Here is a 19,505-nt window from a genome sequence, read left to right as displayed (position 1 = left end):
CACATCAAACATTCTCCTACGTATTTAGCAACATCGGCTTTCATACCCGGCCACCAAAAATATTTCCTGAGATCCTTGTACATCTTCCCCGTTCCAGGATGTATTGAGTATCTGGTTTTATGAGCTTCTCTAAGTACCATTTCTCTCATATCTCCAAATTTTGGTACCCAAATCCTTTCAGCCCTATACCGGGTTCCGTCTTCCCGAATATTAAGATGCTTCTCCGATCCTTTGGGTATTTCATCCTTTAAATTTCCCTCTTTTAAAACTCCTTGTTGCGCCTCCTTTATTTGAGTAGTAAGGTTATTATGAATCATTATATTCATAGATTTTACTCAAATGGGTTCTCTGTCCTTCCTGCTCAAGGCATCGGCTACCACATTTGCCTTCCCCGGGTGGTAACGAATCTCAAAGTCATAATCATTCAATAATTCAATCCACCTACGCTGCCTCATATTCAGTTGTTTCTGATTAAATATGTGTTGAACACTTTTGTGGTCGGTATATATAATAATTTTGACCCCATATAAGTAGTGCCTCCAAGTCTTTAATGCAAAAACAACCGCGCCTAATTCCAAATCATGCGTCGTATAATTTTGTTCGTGAATCTTCAATTGTCTAGACGCATAAGCAATCACCTTCGTTCGTTGCATTAATACACAACCGAGACCTTGCTTTGATGCATCACAATAAATCACAAAATCATCATTCTCTTCAGGCAATGACAATATAGGTGCCGTAGTTAGCTTTTTCTTCAATAACTGAAACGCTTTCTCTTGTTCATCATTCCATTCAAATTTCTTCCCTTTATGCGTTAATGCAGTCAAGGGTTTTGCTATTCTGAAAAAGTCTTGGATGAACCTTCTGTAGTAACCAGCTAGTCCTAAAAACTGGCGTATGTGTTTCGGAGTTTTCGGGGTTTCCCACTTTTCAACAGTTTCTATCTTTGCCGGATCCACCTTAATACCTTCTTTGTTCACTATGTGACCGAGGAATTGAACTTCTTCCAACCAAAATGCACACTTTGAAAACTTAGCGTACAATTCTTCCTTCCTCAATACTTCTAACACCTTTCTCAAATGTTCACCGTGTTCTTGGTCATTCTTTGAGTAAATAAGTATGTCATCAATGAAAACAATGACAAACTTGTCAAGGTATGGTCCACACACTCGGTTCATAAGGTCCATGAACACAGCTGGTGCATTAGTTAAACCAAACGGCATGACCATAAACTCGTAATGACCGTAACGTGTTCTGAAAGCAGTCTTTGGAATATCATCTTCTTTCACCCGCATTTGATGATACCCGGAACGTAAGTCAATCTTTGAATAAACAGACGAGCCTTGTAGTTGATCAAATAAGTCATCGATTCTCGGTAGTGGGTAGCGGTTCTTGATGGTAAGTTTGTTCAACTCTCGGTAGTCGATACACAACCTGAATGTACCATCTTTCTTCTTGACAAACAAAACAGGAGCTCCCCACAGTAATGTGCTTGGTCGAATGAAACCACGCTCTAAAAGTTCTTGTAATTGGCTTTGTAGTTCTTTCATCTCGCTGGGTGCGAGTCTGTAAGGAGCACGAGCTATTGGTGCAGCTCCTGGTACAAGATCTATTTGAAATTCAACGGATCGATGTGGGGGTAATCCCGGTAATTCTTTCGGAAATACATCAGGAAATTCTTTTGCGACGGGAACATCATTGATGCTCTTTTCTTCAGTTTGTACTTTCTCGACGTGTGCTAGAACAGCATAGCAACCTTTTCTTATTAGTTTTTGTGCCTTCAAATTACTAATAAGATGTAGCTTCGTGTTGCCCTTTTCTCCGTACACCATTAAGGGTTTTCCTTTTTCTCGTATAATGCGAATTGCATTTTTGTAACAAACGATCTCCGCTTTCACTTCTTTCAACCAGTCCATACCGATTATCACATCAAAACTCCCTAACTCTACTGGTATCAAATCAATCTTAAATGTTTCGCTAACTAGTTTAATTTCTCGATTCCGACATATATTATCTGCTGAAATTAATTTACCATTTGCTAATTCGAGTAAAAATTTACTATCCAAAGGCGTCAATGGACAACTTAATTTAGCACAAAAATCTCAACTCATATAGCTTCTATCCGCACCCGAATCAAATAAAACGTAAGCAAATTTATTGTCAATAAGAAACATACCCGTAACAAGGTCCGGGTCTTCCTGTGCCTCTGCCGCATTAATATTGAAAACTCTTCCACGGCCTTGTCCATTCGTGTTCTCCTGGTTCGGGCAATTTCTAATAATGTGGCCCGGTTTTCCACATTTATAACAAACTACATTGGCATAACTTGCTCCGACACTACTTGCTCCGCCATTACTTGTTCCGACACCATTTGTTCCTTTCGTTCTATTAACCCCTGGTCCGTAGACCTCACACTTCGTCGCGCTATGACTATTTCTTTTACACTTGTTGCAAAATTTGGCGCAGAACCCCGAGTGATTCTTTTCACACCTTTGGCATAGCTGCTTCTGATTGTTGTTGTTGTTGCGGTTATTATTGTTGTTGGGATGATTGTTGTAGTTGCTGTTGTTGTTGTTGTTGTTGTTGGGCCGTTTGTTGTAGTTGCGATTGATGTTGCGATTGTTGGGATAATTGTTGCGATTATTGTTGTAATTGCTGTTGTTGTTGTATTGGTGATTCTTATCACCGTTTTCCTCCCACTTTCTTTTGACTTGCTTCACATTGGCCTCTCCAACAGTCTGTTCTTTAATTCTTTCTTCAATTTGGTTCACGAGTTTGTGAGCCATTCTACATGCATGTTGTATAAGGGGGCCCGTGTGAACTTATATCTTCTTGGATTCTTTCCGGTAATCCTTTCACAAACGCGTCGATCTTCTCTTCCTCATCTTCGAATGCTCCCGGACACAATAGGCACAATTCTGTGAATCGTCTTTCGTACGTGGTAATATCAAATCCTTGGGTTCGTAACCCTCTAAGTTCTGTCTTGAGCTTATTGACCTCGGTTCTGGGACGGTACTTCTCGTTCATCAAGTGCTTGAATGCTGACCACGGTAGTGCGTACGCATCGTCTTGTCCCACTTGCTCTAGATAGGTATTCCACCATGTTAACGCAGAACTTGTGAAGGTATGCGTAGCGTACTTTACTTTGTCCTCTTCAGTACACTTACTTATGGCAAACACCGATTCGACCTTCTCGGTCCACCGTTTCAATCCGATCGGTCCTTCGGTTCCATCAAATTCCAAAGGTTTGCAGGCAGTGAATTCTTTGTAGGTGCATCCTACACTATTTCCTGTACTGCTAGATCCAAGGTTATTGTTGGTATGTAGCGCAGCCTGTACTGCGGCTATGTTTGAAGCTAGAAAAGTACGGAATTCCTCTTCATTCATATTCACGGTGTGTCGAGTAGTCGGTGCCATTTCCTTCAAAATAGTTAAATGGAACAAGTTAATCATACAGAATATTAAGAGTAGTTAATAGTATTTCGTAGCATAATATGAACTCATTTATAAAAGCTTTTTCTTCATATTAGCGTTTTATAAGTTTAAATTCGGGTAGTACCTACCCGTTAAGTTCATACTTAGTAGCTAATATACAATTCAACTACTACAATTCTATATGAAAAACTGATTATAATAATATTTCGCGTTCAAACTTTTATACAATATTTTACAAACTTACAATACCGCTTATTTTACATAAAGCATGAAATATAGCACACAATAACTTTGATACAAGATAGTTGTGAAGATAATTCTAGCTAGTACACAAGTCGTTCAGCAAAGGCAATAAAGACACGTAATTCATACGTCCAGAAACAAGTCATGCATTCTGGTTTTACTAGGACTACTTCCCATCCTTGGTCTTGTGCAACATAACCGTTATGGCCGTTGATAATGAAATGTCCCGTTCTTATTGATTAAAAACGTTCCATATTAATTGATTTCGTTGCGAGGTTTTGACCTCTATATGAGACGTTTTTCAAAGACTGCATTCATTTTAAAACAAACCATAACCTTTATTTCATCAATAAAGGTTTAAAAAGCTTTACGTAGATTATCAAATAATGATAATCTAAAATATCATGTCTACACACGACCATTACATAATGGTTTACAATACAAATATGTTACAACAAAATAAGTTTCTTGAATGCAGTTTTTACACAATATCATACAAGCATGGACTCCAAATCTCATCCTTATTTAAGTATGCGACAGCGGAAGCTCTTAATAATCACCTGAGAATAAACATGCTTAAAACGTCAACAAAAATGTTGGTGAGTTATAGGTTTAGCCTATATATATCAAATCATAATAATAGACCACAAGATTTCATATTTCAATACACATCCCATACATAGAGATAAAAATCATTCATATGGTGAACACCTGGTAACCGACAATAACAAGATGCATATATAAGAATATCCCCATCATTCCGGGACACCCTTCGGATATGATATAAATTTCGAAGTACTAAAGCATCCGGTACTTTGGATGGGGTTTGTTAGGCCCAATAGATCTATCTTTAGGATTCGCGTCAATTAGGGTGTCTGTTCCCTAATTCTTAGATTACCAGACTTAATAAAAAGGGGCATATTCGATTTCGATAATTCAACCATAGAATGTAGTTTCACGTACTTGTGTCTATTTTGTAAATCATTTATAAAACCTGCATGTATTCTCATCCCAAAAATATTAGATTTTAAAAGTGGGACTATAACTCACATTCACAGATTTTTACTTCGTCGGGAAGTAAGACTTGGCCACTGGTTGATTCACGAACCTATAACAATATATACATATATATCAAAGTATGTTCAAAATATATTTACAACACTTTTAATATATTTTGATGTTTTAAGTTTATTAAGTCAGCTGTCCTCGTTAGTAACCTACAACTAGTTGTCCACAGTTAGATGTACAGAAATAAATCGATAAATATTATCTTGAATCAATCCACGACCCAGTGTATACGTATCTCAGTATTGATCACAACTCAAACTATATATATTTTGGAATCAACCTCAACCCTGTATAGCTAACTCCAACATTCACATATAGAGTGTCTATGGTTGTTCCGAAATATATATAGATGTGTCGACATGATAGGTCGAAACATTGTATACGTGTCTATGGTATCTCAAGATTACATAATATATAATACAAGTTGATTAAGTTATGGTTGGAATAGATTTGTTACCAATTTTCACGTAGCTAAAATGAGAAAAATTATCCAATCTTGTTTTACCCATAACTTCTTCATTTTAAATCCGTTTTGAGTGAATCAAATTGCTATGGTTTCATATTGAACTCTATTTTATGAATCTAAACAAAAAAAGTATAGGTTTCTAGTCGGAAAAATAAGTTACAAGTCGTTTTTGTAAAGGTAGTCATTTCAGTCGAAAGAACGACGTCTAGATGACCATTTTAGAAAACATACTTCCACTTTGAGTTTAACCATAATTTTTGGATATAGTTTCATGTTCATAATAAAAATCATTTTCTCAGAATAACAACTTTTAAATCAAAGTTTATCATAGTTTTTAATTAACTAACCCAAAACAGCCCGCGGTGTTACTACGACGGCGTAAATCCGGTTTTACGGTGTTTTTCGTGTTTCCAGGTTTTAAATCATTAAGTTAGCATATCATATAGATATAGAACATGTGTTTAGTTGATTTTAAAAGTCAAGTTAGAAGGATTAACTTTTGTTTGCGAACAAGTTTAGAATTAACTAAACTATGTTCTAGTGATTACAAGTTTAAACCTTCGAATAAGATAGCTTTATATGTATGAATCGAATGATGTTATGAACATCATTACTACCTTAAGTTCCTTGGATGAACCTACTGAAAAAGAGAAAAATGGATCTAGCTTCAATGGATCCTTGGATGGCTCAAAGTTCTTGAAGCAAAATCATGACACGAAAACAAGTTCAAGTAAGATCATCACTTGAAATAAGATTGTTATAGTTATAGAAATTGAACCAAAGTTTGAATATGATTATTACCTTGTATTAGAATGATAACCTACTGTAAGAAACAAAGATTTCTTGAGGTTGGATGATCACCTTACAAGATTGGAAGTGAGCTAGCAAACTTGAAAGTATTCTTGATTTTATGAAACTAGAACTTTTGGAATTTATGAAGAACACTTAGAACTTGAAGATAGAACTTGAGAGAGTTCAATTAGATGAAGAAAATTGAAGAATGAAAGTGTTTGTAGGTGTTTTTGGTCGTTGGTGTATGGATTGGATATAAAGGATATGTAATTTTGTTTTCATGTAAATAAGTCATGAATGATTACTCATATTTTTGTAATCTTATGAGATATTTCATGCTAGTTGCCAAATGATGGTTCCCACATGTGTTAGGTGACTCACATGGGCTGCTAAGAGCTGATCATTGGAGTGTATATACCAATAGTACATACATCTAAAAGCTGTGTATTGTACGAGTACGAATACGGGTGCATACGAGTAGAATTGTTGATGAAACTGAACGAGGATGTAATTGTAAGCATTTTTGTTAAGTAGAAGTATTTTGATAAGTGTATTGAAGTCTTTCAAAAGTGTATAAATACATATTAAAACACTACATGTATATACATTTTAACTGAGTCGTTAAGTCATCGTTAGTCGTTACATGTAAGTGTTGTTTTGAAACCTTTAGGTTAACGATCTTGTTAAATGTTGTTAACCCAATGTTTATAATATCAAAAGAGATTTTAAATTATTATATTATCATGATATTATGATGTACGAATATCTCTTAATATGATATATATACATTAAATGTCGTTACAACGATAAACGTTACATATATGTCTCGTTTCAAAATCATTAAGTTAGTAGTCTTGTTTTTACATATGTAGTTCATTGTTAATATAATTAATGATATGTTTACTTATCATAATATCATGTTAACTATATATATAACCATATATATGTCATCATATAGTTTTTTTACAAGTTTTAACGTTCGTGAATCACCGGTCAACTTGGGTGGTCAATTGTCTATATGAAACCTATTTCAATTAATCAAGTCTTAACAAGTTTGATTGCTTAACATGTTGGAAACATTTAATCATGTAAACATCAATCTCAATTAATATATATAAACATGGAAAAGTTCGGGTCACTACAGATAAGACAGCGTGTTGTAACGTCGTCAAAGGGACGAGGGTTACGTAATGTCCAACAGTCCCGTAATAATCTAAAAACCTCATTTCTTACCCCAATTACCGACTCCGTCACTTGTGGAAACGTTTTGTTTAATAGTTGTAGCCCGATGTTCTTGTTCTCACTTTGGTGAGAAGCGAACATTACTAATCCGTAAGCATAACATGCTTCTTTATGTTGCATGTTAGCCGCTTTTTCTAAATCACGAAGTCCAATATTCGGATATATTGAGTCAAAATATTTTCTTAACCCGTTGCGTAAAATAGCATTTGGGTTCCCCGTAATATATGCGTCAAAGTAAACACATCGTAACTTATGGGTTTCCCAATGTGATATCCCCCATCTTTCAAACGAAAGTCTCTTATAAACCAAGACATTCTTGGAACGTTCTTCGAATGTCTTACAAACTGATCTCGCCTTAAATAGTTGTGCCGAGGAATTCTGGCCGACTCTAGACAAGATTTCATCAATCATGTCTCCGGGTAGGTCTCTTAAAATATTGGGTTGTCTATCCATTTTGTGTTTTTAAACTGTAAAATAGACAAGAGTTAGATTCATAAAAAAATACTTATTAATACAAGCAATTTTTACATATATCATAAAGCATAAGAACACTATATTACATATATTACACCACACGAATACAACTATCTTATTCCGACTCGCTCGTTTCTTCTTCTTCGGTTTTGGTTCGTTTTGCCAAGTTTCTAGGGATATATGATGTTCCCCTAATACGAGCCGTCGTTGTCCACATTGGTTTAGAAAAACCTGGTGGTTTAGAGGTTCCCGGGTCATTGTTACAACTTAAGGACTTCGGGCGTTGACGATACATATAAAGTTCATCGGGGTTGGAATTAGATTTCTTTATTTTTATGCCCTTTCCCTTATTATTTTCTTTTGCCTTTTTAAATTCAGTTGGGGTAATTTCTATAACATCATCGGAATTCTCGTCGGAATCCGATTCATCGGAGAATTGGTAATCCTCCCAATATTTTGCTTCCTTGGCGGAAACACCATTGACCATAATTAACCTTGGTCGGTTGGTTGAGGATTTTCTTTTACTTAACCATTTTATTATTTCCCCCACCGGTTCCGATTCTTCTTCCGATTCCGATTCTTCGTCCGGTTCCGATTCTTCTTCCGGTTCCGACTCTTCTTCCGGTTCCTCTTCGGGAACTTGTGAATCAGTCCATGAATCATTCCAATTTACATTTGACTCTTCATTATTATTAGGTGAGTCAATGGGACTTGTTCTAGAGGTAGACATCTATCACATAATATCAAACACGTTAAGAGATTAATATATCACATAATATTCATATGTTAAAAATATATAGTTTCCAACAAAAATGTTAAGCAATCATTTTTAAAGAAAACACGGTCGAAGTCCAGAATCACTAATGCATCCTAACAAACTCGATAAGACACACTAATGCAAATTTTCTGGTTCTCTAAGACCAACGCTCGGATACCAACTGAAATGTCCCGTTCTTATTGATTAAAAACATTCCATATTAATTGATTTCGTTGCGAGGTTTTGACCTCTATATGAGACGTTTTTCAAAGACTGCATTCATTTTTAAAACAAACCATAACCTTTATTTCATAAATAAAGGTTTAAAAAGCTTTACGTAGATTATCAAATAATGATAATCTAAAATATCCTGTTTACACACGACCATTACATAATGGTTTACAATACAAATATGTTACATCGAAATCAGTTTCTTGAATGCAGTTTTTACACAATATCATACAAACATGGACTCCAAATCTTGTCCTTATTTTAGTATGCAACAGCGGAAGCTCTTAATATTCACCTGAGAATAAACATGCTTTAAACGTCAACAAAAATGTTGGTGAGTTATAGGTTTAACCTATATATATCAAATCATAACAATAGACCACAAGATTTCATATTTCAATACACATCCCATACATAGAGATAAAAATCATTCATATGGTGAACACCTGGTAACCAACATTAACAAGATGCATATATAAGAATATCCCCATCATTCCGGGACATCTTTCGGATATGATATAAATTTCGAAGTACTAAAGCATCCGGTACTTTGGATTGGGTTTGTTAGGCCCAATAGATCTATCTTTAGGATTCGCATCAATTAGGGTGTCTGTTCCCTAATTCTTAGATTACCAGACTTAATAAAAAGGGGCATATTTGATTTCGATAATTCAACCATAGAATGTAGTTTCACGTACTTGTGTCTATTTTGTAAATCATTTATAAAACCTGCATGTATTCTCATCCCAAAAATATTAGATTTTAAAAGTGGGACTATAACTCACTTTCACAGATTTTTACTTCGTCGGGAAGTAGGACTTGGCCACTGGTTGATTCACGAACCTATAACAATATATACATATATATCAAAGTATGTTCAAAATATATTTACAACACTTTTAATATATTTTGATGTTTTAAGTTTATTAAGTCAGCTGTCCTCGTTAGTAACCTACAACTAGTTGTCCACAGTTAGATGTACAGAAATAAATCGATAAATATTATCTTGAATCAATCCACGACCCAGTGTATACGTATCTCAGTATTGATCACAACTCAAACTATATATATTTTGGAATCAACCTCAACCCTGTATAGCTAACTCCAACATTCACATATAGAGTGTCTATGGTTGTTCCGAAATATATATAGATGTGTCGACATGATAGGTCGAAACATTGTATACGTGTCTATGGTATCTCAAGATTACATAATATACAATACAAGTTGATTAAGTTATGGTTGGAATAGATTTGTTACCAATTTTCACGTAGCTAAAATGAGAAAAATTATCCAATCTTGTTTTACCCATAACTTCTTCATTTTAAATCCGTTTTGAGTGAATCAAATTGCTATGGTTTCATATTGAACTCTATTTTATGAATCTAAACAGAAAAGTATAGGTTTATAGTCGGAAAAATAAGTTACAAGTCGTTTTTGTAAAGGTAGTCATTTCAGTCGAAAGAACGACGTCTAGATGACCATTTTAGAAAACATACTTCCACTTTGAGTTTAACCATAATTTTTGGATATAGTTTCATGTTCATAATAAAAATCATTTTCTCTGAATAAAAACTTTTAAATCAAAGTTTATCATAGTTTTTAATTAACTAACCCAAAACAGCCCGCGGTGTTACTACGACGGCGTAAATCCGGTTTTACGGTGTTTTTCGTGTTTCCAGGTTTTAAATCATTAAGTTAGCATATCATATAGATATAGGACATGTGTTTAGTTGATTTTAAAAGTCAAGTTAGAAGGATTAACTTTTGTTTGCGAACAAGTTTAGAATTAACTAAACTATGTTCTAGTGATTACAAGTTTAAACCTTCGAATAAGATAGCTTTATATGTATGAATCGAATGATGTTATGAACATCATTACTACCTTAAGTTCCTTGGATAAACCTACTGGAAAAGAGAAAAATGGATCTAGCTTCAATGGATCCTTGGATGGCTCGAAGTTCTTGAAGCAGAATCATGACACGAAAACAAGTTCAAGTAAGATCATCACTTGAAATAAGATTGTTATAGTTATAGAAATTGAACCAAAGTTGAATATGATTATTACCTTGTATTAGAATGATAACCTACTGTAAGAAACAAAGATTTCTTGAGGTTGGATGATCACCTTACAAGATTGGATGTGAGCTAGCAAACTTGAAAGTATTCTTGATTTTATGAAACTAGAACTTTTGGAATTTATGAAGAACACTTAGAACTTGAAGATAGAACTTGAGAGAGATCAATTAGATGAAGAAAATTGAAGAATGAAAGTGTTTGTAGGTGTTTTTGGTCGTTGGTGTATGGATTAGATATAAAGGATATGTAATTTTGTTTTCATGTAAATAAGTCATGAATGATTACTCATATTTTTGTAATTTTATGAGATATTTCATGCTAGTTGCCAAATGATGGTTCCCACATGTGTTAGGTGACTCACATGGGCTGCTAATAGCTGATCATTGGAGTATATATACCAATAGTACATACATCTAAAAGCTGTGTATTGTACGAGTACGAATACGGGTGCATACGAGTAGAATTGTTGATGAAACTGAACGAGGATGTAATTGTAAGCATTTTTGTTAAGTAGAAGTATTTTGATAAGTGTATTGAAGTCTTTCAAAAGTGTATAAATACATATTAAAACAGTACATGTATATACATTTTAACTGAGTCGTTAAGTCATCGTTAGTCGTTACATGTAAGTGTTGTTTTGAAACCTTTAGGTTAACGATCTTGTTAAATGTTGTTAACCCAATGTTTATAATATCAAATGAGATTTTAAATTATTATATTATCATGATATTATCATGTATGAATATCTCTTAATATGATATATATACATTAAATGTCTTTACAACGATAATCGTTACATATATGTCTCGTTTAAAAATCATTAAGTTAGTAGTCTTGTTTTTACATATGTAGTTCATTGTTAATATACTTAATGATATGTTTACTTATCATAGTATCATGTTAACTATATATATATCCATATATATGTCATCATATAGTTTTTACAAGTTTTAACGTTCGTGAATCACCGGTCAACTTGGGTGGTCAATTGTCTATATGAAACATATTTCAATTAATCAAGTCTTAACAAGTTTGATTGCTTAACATGTTGGAAACATTTAATCATGTAAATATCAATCTCAATTAATATATATAAACATGGAAAAGTTCGGGTCACTACATGAACAACCTTAACTCTCGAGCTTTGACCCGAAACGCTCATCTTCTTCACCAAACCAAGCTTTCTCACTCTAAATTAACCCTCTCTCTCTAAAATAAGATGAGAGTGTTTTGTGTGGGTGAGAATGAGCTCCAAATGGAGTTCTAGATCATTTTTGATGATCCCAAACCGACCCCAAGTGAAAAGACCCAATTACCCCTTTTAATTTGAGTAAAATAGAGCTGCTGGCCCGTCAGGCCTTCTGGACGGCGTCCAAAATAGCCGGACGGCGTCTCACCCTTCATTCTTGGACGGCGTCCAAAAAGCTTGGACGGCGTCCTAACCTTCATTGTTGGACGGCGTCCCAAAGTCTGGACGGAGTCCCAATGAACTGAGTCTGAAATTGAACTTGTTTTGGTCGTAACTTTCAAACCGTAACTCCGTTTTTGACGAATCAAATATCGTTGGAAACATAATGAGATTTACTATCCAATGGTAAGGTTTTAGAACATCAACTCCAACTTTATTTGGGATCCAAATATACACTTACATGCCTCGTATTTCGAATGACTCTCGAAATAACGTGTAACTGAAAAACGGGGTGTTACAACTCTCCCCCACTTAAATAGGATCACGTCCTCGTGATCCGCACCAACACTAGAAGTTAAGCACTTCTCCCTCGAACATTTCCGCTTCCAACGCGAAGTCACACATGTAGTAATCACGCACCTGAATTCTCGCTTCGTGCACTGACTCAACATTTAACAACAATATCAGGTAATCAACCCTCGAGTCAAAACAACTGCAACCGTTTGCTCTACGCCGAGTATCCAAACTCGTACCATACACTTCACAATCGTCTTAAAAGTAGAGCATTTCACCGACAACCATAACATCTTCCGTGAACTCTAAGATCTCACCACACGCTAATAATCACTAGCACGCATTACTGCAACAAACAGTATCTCTCAACTTCCAGAATTTCCATTTAGGAAATACGAAAAATACCACATTTTCCTTCAAGTTCTCACGGTTGCAACACGCAACAAGCGTCATCCATAACTATATCGCCCTATGCGATCTTCTAAATTCACTACGCCGCGAACCAAGTCTTACATTAATCCAAATCGAGAAGGATTCATGTTTCCTTAAAATTTCGTACTCATTCGGTTCATAACCGTACTACTCGACCGATCATTCCTGAATATTCTTTAGGCCAAGAACCAAACTCCCTCCGGCTCTACACCGGATCATTCCTTCAACGAAAAAAAATTTTAATAACCCCACAATAACACTTAAGAAGGACCACTTTCCCGCCGATTGATCCACACACGACTATACGTCACTGGATTAATCCAGGACGACAATAATACACCACGAATTAGATGAAACATCAACAAATCGTCATAGGGTTTATCCTCTGAACCATATAATACGGCTTCCTAGTACTAGCATAGAAGCTATTCGTATACCAAAATCCCGTCAACGGCGAATCATCATCACAAAATTTCCGCAATTCGCCACACGACTCACAAAAATATTCACCACGCCGGGTGAACTTTCCTACTAGACCGTCCGTTAAGGATGGTCTCAACATTTCAATGCAACTAACAGTCGCATCACTAGGGAGCACACTCTCACAAACAAACAACATCTGCGTGTCTCGATGTGAGACAATCAGAATCGACACTCTCCGCCTCACATTCGTCCATAAAGTGGAATAATCCACTGACAATCTTCACGATTGCATTTCCCGACAGGGAAAATACGATATTCGCAATGATATCGAACTCGTTCTCATTCAATTATACTGTTCGGGTTTCATGACAACCCAGATTTTTCACTACGGGAGCACTCGCAACGACACTTCATTCTCTCACTCCGGGATCTCAAACTTCACATTTGGTCTCATACCGCACATTGGTACTACACGACCACCTTACAAAGGAAGTCTTACACTTCCTTCGATCCCATCATCACGATATTCACGCATAACATTCTAGAGTTGTAACTCACAATCGTAAAGCATGATCTCGAGTCGTCATTAGCAACCCGTCACTCTTCCTCGCCAGGAACTCCGAATACCTATTGAGGCTTAGCACGGTACGCTCCTGTAGTGACCCGAACTTTTCCATGTTTATATATATTAATTGAGATTGATATTTACATGATTAAATGTTTCCAACATGTTAAGCAATCAAACTTGTTAAGACTTGATTAATTGAAATATGTTTCATATAGACAATTGACCACCCAAGTTGACCGGTGATTCACGAACGTTAAAACTTGTAAAAACTATATGATGACATATATATGGATATATATATAGTTAACATGATACTATGATAAGTAAACATATCATTAAGTATATTAACAATGAACTACATATGTAAAAACAAGACTACTAACTTAATGATTTTTAAACGAGACATATATGTAACGATTATCGTTGTAAAGACGTTTAATGTATATATATCATATTAAGAGATATTCATACATGATAATATCATGATAATATAATAATTTAAAATCTCATTTGATATTATAAACATTGGGTTAACAACATTTAACAAGATCGTTAACCTAAAGGTTTCAAAACAACACTTACATGTAACGACTAACGATGACTTAACGAATCAGTTAAAATGTATATACATGTAGTGTTTTAATATGTATTTATACACTTTTGGAAGACTTCAATACACTTATCAAAATACTTCTACTTAACAAAAATGCTTACAATTACATCCTCGTTCAGTTTCATCAACAATTCTACTCGTATGCACCCGTATTCGTACTCGTACAATACACAGCTTTTAGATGTATGTACTATTGGTATATACACTCCAATGATCAGCTCTTAGCAGCCCATGTGAGTCACCTAACACATGTGGGAACCATCATTTGGAAACTAGCAAGAAATATCTCATAAAATTACAAAAATATGAGTAATCATTCATGACTTATTTACATGAAAACAAAATTACATATCCTTTATATCTAATCCGTACACCAACGACCAAAAACACCTACAAACACTTTCATTCTTCAATTTTCTTCATCTAATTGATCTCTCTCAAGTTCTATCTTCAAGTTCTAAGTGTTCTTCATATATTCTACAAGTTCAAGTTACATAAAATCAAGAATACTTTCAAGTTTGCTAGCTCACTTCCAATCTTGTAAGGTGATCATCCAACCTCAAGAAATCTTTGTTTCTTACAGTAGGTTATCATTCTAATACAAGTTAATAATCATATTCAAACTTTGGTTCAATTTCTATAACTATAACAATCTTATTTCAAGTGATGATCTTACTTGAACTTGTTTTCGTGTCATGATTCTGCTTCAAGAACTTCGAGCCATCCAAGGATCCATTGAAGCTAGATCCATTTTTCTCTTTTTCAGTAGGTTTATCCAAGGAACTTAAGGTAGTAATGATGTTCATAATATCATTCGATTCATACATATAAAGCTATCTTATTCGAAGGTTTAAACTTGTAATCACTAGAACATAGTTTAGTTAATTCTAAACTTGTTCGCAAACAAAAGTTAATCCTTCTAACTTGAATTTTAAAATTAACTAAACACATGTTCTATATCTATATGATATGCTAACTTAATGATTTAAAACCTGGAAACACGAAAAACACCGTAAAACCGGATTTACGCCGTCGTAGTAACACCGCGGGCTGTTTTGGGTTAGTTAATTAAAAACTATGATAAACTTTGATTTAAAAGTTGTTATTCTGAGAAAATGATTGTTATTATGAACATGAAACTATATCCAAAAATTATGGTTAAACTCAAAGTGGAAGTATGTTTTCTAAAATGGTCATCTAGACGTCGTTCTTTCGACTGAAATGACTACCTTTACAAAAACGACTTGTAACTTATTTTTCTGACTATAAACCTATACTTTTTCTGTTTATATTCATAAAATAGAGTTCAATATGAAACCATAGCAATTTGATTCACTCAAAACGGATTTAAAATGAAGAAGTTATGGGTAAAACAAGATTGGATAATTTTTCTCATTTTAGCTACGTGAAAATTGGTAACAAATCTATTCCAACCATAACTTAATCAACTTGTATTGTATATTATGTAATCTTGAGATACCATAGACACGTATACAATGTTTCGACCTATCATGTCGACACATCTATATATATTTCGGAACAACCATAGACACTCTATATGTGAATGTTGGAGTTAGCTATACAGGGTTGAGGTTGATTCTAAAATATATATAGTTTGAGTTGTGATCAATACTGAGATACGTATACACTGGGTCGTGGATTGATTCAAGATAATATTTATCGATTTATTTCTGTACATCTAACTGTGGACAACTAGTTGTAGGTTACTAACGAGGACAGCTGACTTAATAAACTTAAAACATCAAAATATATTAAAAGTGTTGTAAATATATTTTGAACATACTTTGATATATATGTATATATTGTTATAGGTTCGTGAATCAACCAGTGGCCAAGTCTTACTTCCCGACGAAGTAAAAATCTGTGAAAGTGAGTTATAGTCCCACTTTTAAAATCTAATATTTTTGGGATGAGAATACATGCAGGTTTTATAAATGATTTACAAAATAGACACAAGTACGTGAAACTACATTCTATGGTTGAATTATCGAAATCGAATATGCCCCTTTTTATTAAGTCTGGTAATCTAAGAATTAGGGAACAGACACCCTAATTGACGCGAATCCTAAAGATAGATCTATTGGGCCTAACAAACCCCATCCAAAGTACCGGATGCTTTAGTACTTCGAAATTTATATCATATCCGAAGGGTGTCCCGGAATGATGGGGATATTCTTATATATGCATCTTGTTAATGTCGGTTACCAGGTGTTCACCATATGAATGATTTTTATCTCTATGTATGGGATGTATATTGAAATATGAAATCTTGTGGTCTATTATTATGATTTGATATATATAGGTTAAACCTATAACTCACCAATATTTTTGTTGACGTTTTAAGCATGTTTATTCTCAGGTGATTATTAAGAGCTTCCGCTGTCGCATACTTAAATAAGGACGAGATTTGGAGTCCATGCTTGTATGATATTGTGTAAAAACTGCATTCAAGAAACTTATTTTGTTGTAACATATTTGTATTGTAAACCATTATGTAATGGTCGTGTTTAAACAGGATATTTTAGATTATCATTATTTGATAATCTACGTAAAGCTTTTTAAACCTTTATTGATGAAATAAAGGTTATGGTTTGTTTTAAAATGAATGCAGTCTTTGAAAAACGTCTCATATAGAGGTCAAAACCTCGCAACGAAATCAATTAATATGGAACGTTTTTAATCAATAAGAACGGGACATTTCAGTTGGTATCAGAGCGTTGGTCTTAGAGAACCAGAATTTTGCATTAGTGTGTCTTATCGAGTTTTTTAGGATGCATTAGTGAGTCTGGACTTCGACCGTGTTTACTTGAAAAATGATTGCTTAACAAATTTTGTTGGAAACTATATATTTTTAACATGTGAATATTATGTGATATATTAATCTCTTAACGTGTTTGATATTATGTGATAGATGTCTACCTCTAGAACAAGTCCCATTGACTCACCTAATAATAATGAAGAGTCAAATGTAAATTCGAATGATTCGTGAACTGATTCACAAGTTCCCGAAGAGGAACCGGAAGAAGAGTCGGAACCGGATGAAGAATCAGAACTGGAAGAGGAGGAACCGGATGAAGAAATAGAACCGGTGGGGGAAATAATAAAACGGTTAAGTAAAAGAAAATCCTCAACCAACCGACCAAGGTTAATTATGGTCAATGGTGTTTCCGCCAAGGAAGCAAAATATTGGAAGGATTACCAATTCTCCGATGAATCGGATTCCGACGAGAATTCCGATGATGTTATAGAAATTACCCCAACTGAATTTAAAAAGGCAAAAGAAAATAATAAGGGAAAGGGCATAAAAATAGAGAAATCTAATTCCAACCCCGATGAACTTTATATGTATCGTCAACCCCCGAAGTCCTTAAGTTGTAACAATGACCCGAGAACCTCTAAACCACCAGGTTTTTCTAAACCAATGTGGATAACAACGGCTCGTATTAGGGGAAAATCATATATCCCTAGAAACTTGGCAAAACGAACCAAAACCGAAGAAGAAGAAGAAACAAGCGAGTCGGAATAAGATAGTTGTATTCATGTGGTGTAATATATGTAATATAGTGTGCTTATGCTTTATGATATATGTAAAAATTGCTTGTATTAATAAGTATTTTTTTTTATGAATCTAACTCTTGTCTATTTTACAGTATAAAAACGCAAAATGGATAGACAACCCAATATTTTAAGAGACCTACCCGGAGACATGATTGATGAAATCTTGTCTAGAGTCGGTCAGAATTCCTCGGCACAACTATTTAAGGCGAGATCAGTTTGTAAGACATTCGAAGAACGTTCCAAGAATGTCTTGGTTTATAAGAGACTTTCGTTTGAAAGATGGGGGATATCACATTGGGAAACCCATAAGTTACGATGTGTTTACTTTGACGCATATATTGCGGGGAACCCAAATGCTATTTTACGCAACGGGTTAAGAAATTATTTTGACTCAATGTATCCGAATATAGGACTTCATGATTTAGAAAAAGCGGCTAACATGCAACATAAAGAAGCATGCTATGCTTATGGGTTAGTAATGTTCGCTTCTCACCAAAGTGAGAAAAAGAACATCGGGCTACAGCTATTAAACAAAACGTTCCCACAAGTGACGGAGTCGGTAATTGGGGTAAGAAATGAGGTTTTTAGATTGTTACGGGACTGTTGGACATTACGTAACCCTCGTCCCTTTGACGACGTTACAACACGCTGTCTTATCAACGGCCATAACGGTTATGTTGCACAAGACCAAGGATGGGAAGTAGTCCTAGTAAAACCAGAATGCATGACTTGTTTCTGGACGTATGAATTACGTGTCTTTATTGCCTTTGCTGAACGACTTGTGTACTAGCTAGAATTATCTTCACAACTATCTTGTATCAAAGTTATTGTGTGCTATATTTCATGCTTTATGTAAAATAAGCGGTATTGTAAGTTTGTAAAATATTGTATAAAAGTTTGAACGCGAAATATTATTATAATCAGTTTTTCATATAGAATTGTAGTAGTTGAATTGTATATTAGCTACTAAGTATGAACTTAACGGGTAGGTACTACCCGAATTTAAACTTATAAAACGCTAATATGAAGAAAAAGCTTTTATAAATGAGTTCATATTATGCTACGAAATACTATTAACTACTCTTAATATTCTGTATGATTAACTTGTTCCATTTGACTATTTTGAAAGAAATGGCACCGACTACTCGACACACCGTGAATATGAATGAAGAGGAATTCCGTACTTTTCTAGCTTCAAACATAGCCGCAGTACAGGCTGCGCTACATACCAACAATAACCTTGGATCTGGCAGTACAGGAAATCGTGTAGGATGCACCTACAAAGAATTCACTGCCTGCAAACCTTTGGAATTTGATGGAACCGAAGGACCGATCGGATTGAAACGGTGGACCGAGAAGGTCGAATCGGTGTTTGCCATAAGTAAGTGTACTGAAGAGGGC

The sequence above is a fragment of the Rutidosis leptorrhynchoides genome, chromosome 7, assembly GCF_046630445.1.
Source record: "Rutidosis leptorrhynchoides isolate AG116_Rl617_1_P2 chromosome 7, CSIRO_AGI_Rlap_v1, whole genome shotgun sequence".
NCBI classification, from domain to species: Eukaryota; Viridiplantae; Streptophyta; class Magnoliopsida; order Asterales; family Asteraceae; genus Rutidosis; species Rutidosis leptorrhynchoides.
This window is presented reverse-complemented; position numbering follows the sequence as displayed.